At 49.0% G+C, this 6000-nt stretch overlaps 1 pseudogene; it reads left to right on the top strand.

Moving 5' to 3' along the window:
* The first annotated feature begins 585 nt into the window (after positions 1-585).
* LOC134154442 (E3 ubiquitin-protein ligase TRIM7-like) lies at positions 586-2861 on the top strand (annotated as a pseudogene).
* The last annotated feature ends 3139 nt before the right edge of the window (positions 2862-6000 follow it).

Raw genomic sequence — 6000 nt, 5'->3', positions numbered from 1 at the left:
CTGTGAGAATGAAAAGAAGAAAAGGAAAAGGAAAAGGAAAAGGAAAAGGAAAAGGAAAAGGAAAAGGAAAAGGAAAAGGAAAAGGAAAGGTTTTATTAAATAGTACCTCAGTTTTTAGTACAGAACATCTGATGCAATGTAAGGATATAAAATAGGTAGATGCTTCCATGCCTGATAAACATAAGAGGCTCAATGAAAGACACAATTTTTTTCCGGGAAAAGATGAGGGGCATCACTGAATCCCTGAAGTCAGAAGCAAAATCTCGAATTCATTTTAGGAACTGTATTTTTCCTGGTGTTTTTCAGCTATCCCCTGTAATCCTGCCATGCTAGCAAAAATTCACTTCTTCTCAAAGGCAGTACGTGCAGGGCCCAAACACGTGTGTGAATCCGGGCAGTGCAATCAAATTTATACAAAATAGATGGAGCTGTCCCACAGCTTTAGACATTCAAGTTTTGAAGCTCCTTGCTGGTTTGTCATTACCCACAGCTAACCTCATACCACAAGCGTATTCAGATAACTTCTCATCTGAGATTTTTCTTTTCTTCTTTGCTTTTCTTTTTCAAGTATGGAGAAGACATGCGATGCCTATAGAAGAAGGTAATGAAAGTTCGGTCTTTCCAGCCTATTTGAATCTATTCCCCAAATACTCTGGAGAGCAGAAAACAGAGCATGTCTCCTGCATGGGAGATGAGCGGTTTTCTCTCCGCCACTGAAGGTAGTTTCTGGAGTAGGCACAGCCCAGAAAAGGCGTCTGCAGCCCCTGAGCATCCAACAGGCCTTTCCCCATTCCCCATTCCTGACCTCGCAGCCAGAGCAGAACAGGGCTGCAGGGGCCATGCATGGCCCCTTTTTCTGACCGCACTTCCACTTGAGGCTATTTATCTTCCCTTTCCATGTTCTCCTCTCGTTTTCTCCAGCCTCCTCACCTCTTGCATGCTCTGTGTCTGTAGACGCATCAGTATTGGTTTTTCCTCTTTTCTCCACGTTAAACTCTTGGGTTTGGGATGCCGAACCGTCTTGCTTTCTTTAAACCCTTTGTGCTGGTTCCTCTCCCACAGTGACCCTGGTGGGACCAGAGAGGCTTTCACCGATCCCCAGTTTGCAGGAGAAAATGTAACTCTGGTTGGACAGTTGCATGCTCCCGTTTTAGGGAAGTCAGCAGAGTCCTGGTCCTCAATGAGGAATGCTGGCTACACTTTAGAGATGTGGGGACTTCCTGAGGCTGCAGGTCTGATGATGATCTACTGCTCTCTCTGCTCAGCATCATCTCTCTACTTCGTGTTCAGATCCTCATACAAATTCTGTAGCCTTGTGCAGCTTCTCCAATCCAGCCAGCTTTTACTTGCTGCCTTTTTCTTCTTTCTTTTGCCACCCCCATGAAACCTTTCCCAGGGCTGAGTTCTGCCCCTGACTCACTGACTCCCTCTCTCCCACAGTGAAGGTAACTCTGGATCCAGATATGGCCCATTGCTACCTTGTCCTGTCTGACGATAGCAGAAGTGTGAAATGAGTCGACAAGCCACAGGATGTCCCTGACATCCCTGAGAGGTTTATGCCCTTGTGCTCCGTGCTGGGCCATGAAGGCTTCACTTCAGGGAGATACTACTGGGAGGTGGAGGTGGAGAATGCAGGAGGATGGGCAGTGGGGGTTCCCAGAGAAGATGTGAGAAGGAAGAACATTATTACGTTTAAACCGGAAGAGGGCATCTGGGCAGTGGGGCAGTGGGCAGGTCAATTCCAAGCTTTCACCTTCCCTGAACGCACTATATTTTCCGAGATCCAGGGTCTCAAATGGATCCGGGTATCCTTGGATTATGAAGAGGGACAGGTGGCATTTTTCAGTGTTCATGAGGAGACTCCAATCTTCACATTTCTACTGGTTTCATTCAATGATTCTGGCTGGGTCCTGGGACACAGTTCAAAATGTGGCCCTGACAATGGGAAGGGAGGAAAAGAAGACCTGTTTTTTCATCAGACCTCAGTACCTCCTAGACTCACAGAAGGACTGAGGTTGGAAGGAACTTGTGGAGGTCTCTGCTGCCACCTCCTGCTCAGAATAGGACTAATTTCAGGGCCAGGTTAGGTGGTGGTGAATTTTCAGAATCTCCAAGGGTGGACATCCCACCACCTCGCTGGACCTCTGTCTGGGGCTGCACTTCTTTCAAGGTGGGGGAAGGGGAGAATGAATCGCCAATGCTTGGTCAAAATTTCCCTGGTTGTGACTGTTGCCTTTCGCCCTCATACTTTACTGTGTGAACAGCAATACCTTAAAAAGAATGGCATGTCTTAAACAGGGAGAAGTTTGTAAATGCACTTAATAAAGTTACAACAGTGAGATTTGTCTGTCTTTGAATCTAGCACTAACGCCTGCCCATTAGGCAATTGTCTTCACTCCCTTTACAGCCAGTGGACAGTTGTAGGTATTTTGGGGAACATGATTCCTCTTGTCCCCAAGGAGACAGCTAAGGCACAGAGGTGGGATGTGCCCATGGATGTGCTTGTCCCAGGCCCTGGCTACAGCCCGAGTCCTGATGGCTAGTTCACTCTTGTGCTGTAGATGTTTAATGGTCTGGAGAAGGAGCCCACCTTTGGTCCCTCAGCCTGAGGGAGGAAAAGACGCATTTGACTACACCACTGAGAAGCCTGTAGCAGGCTCAGGGTCCCACATGGGCTGAAATAAAGCTGAAGAATTATACAATCGTAGAATCAGAGAATTGGTACCGTACTCTAACCAACTGAGCGAAGGAAACTTCAAATTCCCATGAAGCAGGGCATCTAAACTTGAGGGGGTTTTTTTCTGGCAATTCCAGATGACTTGGCTGTAGTGGAAGCTGCCACCTCCAACGGGAGCATATAGATACCTGCTTCCTCTGACGCAAGACACGTTTTCATACATCGAGAGGAGACCAAAGAAACTTGCTCAGAGGTGCCTTCAGGCCTTTTGCCTTTCTCTCCAAGTCTGACTAGCACTTGAGAGTACTGCTCCCACACAGTTTGAGGCTCGCGTCTTGGGTTTATTCCTTACCAAGCACACGATGTAGCAGATGCCAAATCAGGTGCAAGGCCTGAGGTCGCTCAGGGGCTTATGAAGAAACTGGTGACTGAAAGTTCCAAAGCCCCACAGAACAGTGCAATAGGCCTATGGACATGGGGACAGGCAGTGTGAGCTTGGCCCTCACTGCCAGAATTGTGTCCCTAAAAGAGACTAGTGGGAAGGGGAAGATGTGGTGCCCACTCTCAGGGCTGCAGAAGAGGCTCTGGGCTCCTCGAGCCAGGAGTGACGCAGCTGCATATTCCTGTGCTCCTTGGGCACTGTCACCTCACGGTCGCCCTTCTTCTTTCCTGGAGTCCTGTCTCACTGTTGGTGAGATGCTGAGTGTCAGGATGGGACACAGAATGGAGAACTCCAGGCCTCCCTAAGTCAAGAAAGAGGGACGCAACTTCCCCATCCAGACAGGGACATCCCTTGGCTGAGGTCAGCCCATCTCTTCCCTACTTGGTTTACTCAGCACCTTGTCCTCACTTCTCCCACACCATTCCCCATGCACCTCCTAAGGCCCACACAGCACCTTTGGCGCTTGTGCAGAAATAAAATCTGAAAGAGAAGTTTTCAGTGAAAGTGGCTCCCACACATGATTTCTGCAGGTAGAGACATGCTGGGCTGCAGGCTGACCCATGGTATTGGCAAGGTTGCCCAGGGGCTGTCCCTTGGAAGAGGTCTCACACTCCTCCTTGGAGCTGCACAGGCCTTGCTCTGGCTGCCAGGAGAGATGACGGTGTGTTTGCCCCATCCTATGCAAGGCTGAAGGAGTTGGGGGGGATCATATGGAAGAGAGACAAACTAGCACCCAAAGCCAGCAGGAGAAGGACAAACCTTTGCCTACACAGCTGATGGTCTACACCAGCTCTGCAGCTGGTTGCCTGGGCAGAAGTTATTGAGTTCTTGGGTTGCCGCCCTGCGGGGTGTTTGGGAAGAAGTGGCACAAGCATTTATGAGGAAGGTCTTGGGGATCCATGAACACACTGCAATGCATTTAGAGGGGAAAGTAAGAAAAACAAAGCTACCTGAGGAAGTAGTTTTACTGATTCCTGCAAGGAAAGGCAAGAAGTCGAGATAGCAAGGTGGAAGACAACTAGCCTGCAATCTTTGACCTAATCTAAGAGTAATCTGATACCAGGGTAAAAGAGGAAAAGCAGGAGGATGCGGCCACTCAATCCCAAAGGAAAAATGTGATATTGGAAAATGTGGAAAATGCTCTGCATGTGACTGCTGCTATCAGAATAATTCCTGATAATTACTAACTAATAATAATGGTTAATTCACAGAGCAAGCACTCATTGACACTGGTGTGACTACACTCCCTCCTGTAGATGACAGAGTCACACAAATATCACTTGAATAAACGAGACTCATTCTTCAGACTAGCTTTCAGCAGGTGGATGTTGACACCAGGCTGTCCAAAAGAGGAAAGCAAAATATGCCAGCGCTGCTTGAGGCAGCAGGAGGACATGTTGCCCTGCCTGAAACTGATCAAGATTTCTTCAGCTCATGGAGGAATCTCATGGGTTAAGGCCCTAGAAGGAAGGGCGGTGCAGGAGAGGTCGCTAGTATTCAAACATCACTTCCTGGCAAAACTCCAACAGAAGAAGAAACTACACAGAATGTGGAAGAGGGGACAGGCTACTTGACAGGATTATAAGACTGCTCTCAGAGCACGTACAGATGCGACAAGGAAGGCTAAGGCCCATTTGGAATTAAGTCTGGCGAGGGAGGTCAAGGACAACAAGAAGGGATTCTTCAAATACATTTGCAGCAAGAGGAAGACTGGGGAAAATGTGCCCACTTCTGAATGGGGTGGGGGGCGCTGGTGACAAGGGATACAGGGAAGGCAGAATTACTGAATGCCTTCTTGGCTTCAGGCTTCACTGCTAAGGGCAGCCCTCAAGAATCCCAGAACCTGGAGATGAGAGAGAAAGCCTGGAGAAAGGAAGACTTTCCTTTGGTTGAGGAGGACAGGATTAGAGATCTTGTGGGCAAGCTTGACATCCACAAATCCGTGGGCCCAGATGGGTTTCCCCCATGAGTATGGAGGGAGCTGGCGGATGTTGCTGCCTGGCCGCTCTCCATCATCTGGGAAAGGTCCTGGAGAACTGGAGAGGTGCCTGGGGACTGGAAGAAAGCCAGTGTCACTCCAGTCTTCCAAAATGGCAAGAAGGAGGACCCAGGCAACCATAGGCTGTTCAACCTCACCTCCATCCTTAGAAAGGTGGATGGAACAGCTCATTTCAGGAGTAGTCAGTATGGATTCTCTAAGGGGAAATCCTTCTTAACCAGCCTGATAGCCTTCTACAATATATTGACTGGCTGGATAGATGAGGGCAGAGCAGTGGATGTTGTGTCCCTTGACTTCAGCAAGGTTTTTGACACTGTCTCCCATAACATCCACCTAGGCAAGCTCAGGAAGCGTGGGTTAGACGAGCGGAGAGTGAGGTGGATTGAGAACTGGCTGAAAGGCAGAGCTCAGAGGGTCGTCATTGGTGGCGGGGAGTCTAGTTGTAGGCCTGTGGCTAGTGGCATCCCCCAGGGCTCAGGACTGGCTCCCATTCTGTTCAACTTCTTCATCAATGACCCGGATGAAGGGACAGAGTGCCTCCTCAGCAAGTCTGCTGATGATACCAAGCTGGGAGGAGTGGCTGACCCACCTGAGGGCTGTGCTGCCGTTCAGAGAGACCTGGACAGGCTGGAGAGCTGGGCAGAGAGGAACCTCCTGAGGTTCAACAAGTGCAAGTGCAGAGTGCTGCATCTAGGCAGAAATAACACCAGGTATGAGTACAAGCTGGGGGCTGACTGTATCCGTACTACACGATACTTGATGGGAATGGTCCATGTTGTAACTTTTTTTGTCTGTACCACCTGCTATTTGGTGAGAATAGTCTAGTGCTGTAACCTTTTAGTGCCTAGAACAATACCGCTGTGTTAAGCGGGATACAAACAA

The sequence above is a fragment of the Rhea pennata genome, unplaced genomic scaffold (genome assembly GCF_028389875.1).
Source record: "Rhea pennata isolate bPtePen1 unplaced genomic scaffold, bPtePen1.pri scaffold_31, whole genome shotgun sequence".
Lineage (NCBI taxonomy): Eukaryota > Metazoa > Chordata > Aves > Rheiformes > Rheidae > Rhea > Rhea pennata.
Note: the sequence above shows the minus strand (reverse complement) of the source record. Positions and strands in the feature narration are given on the sequence as shown.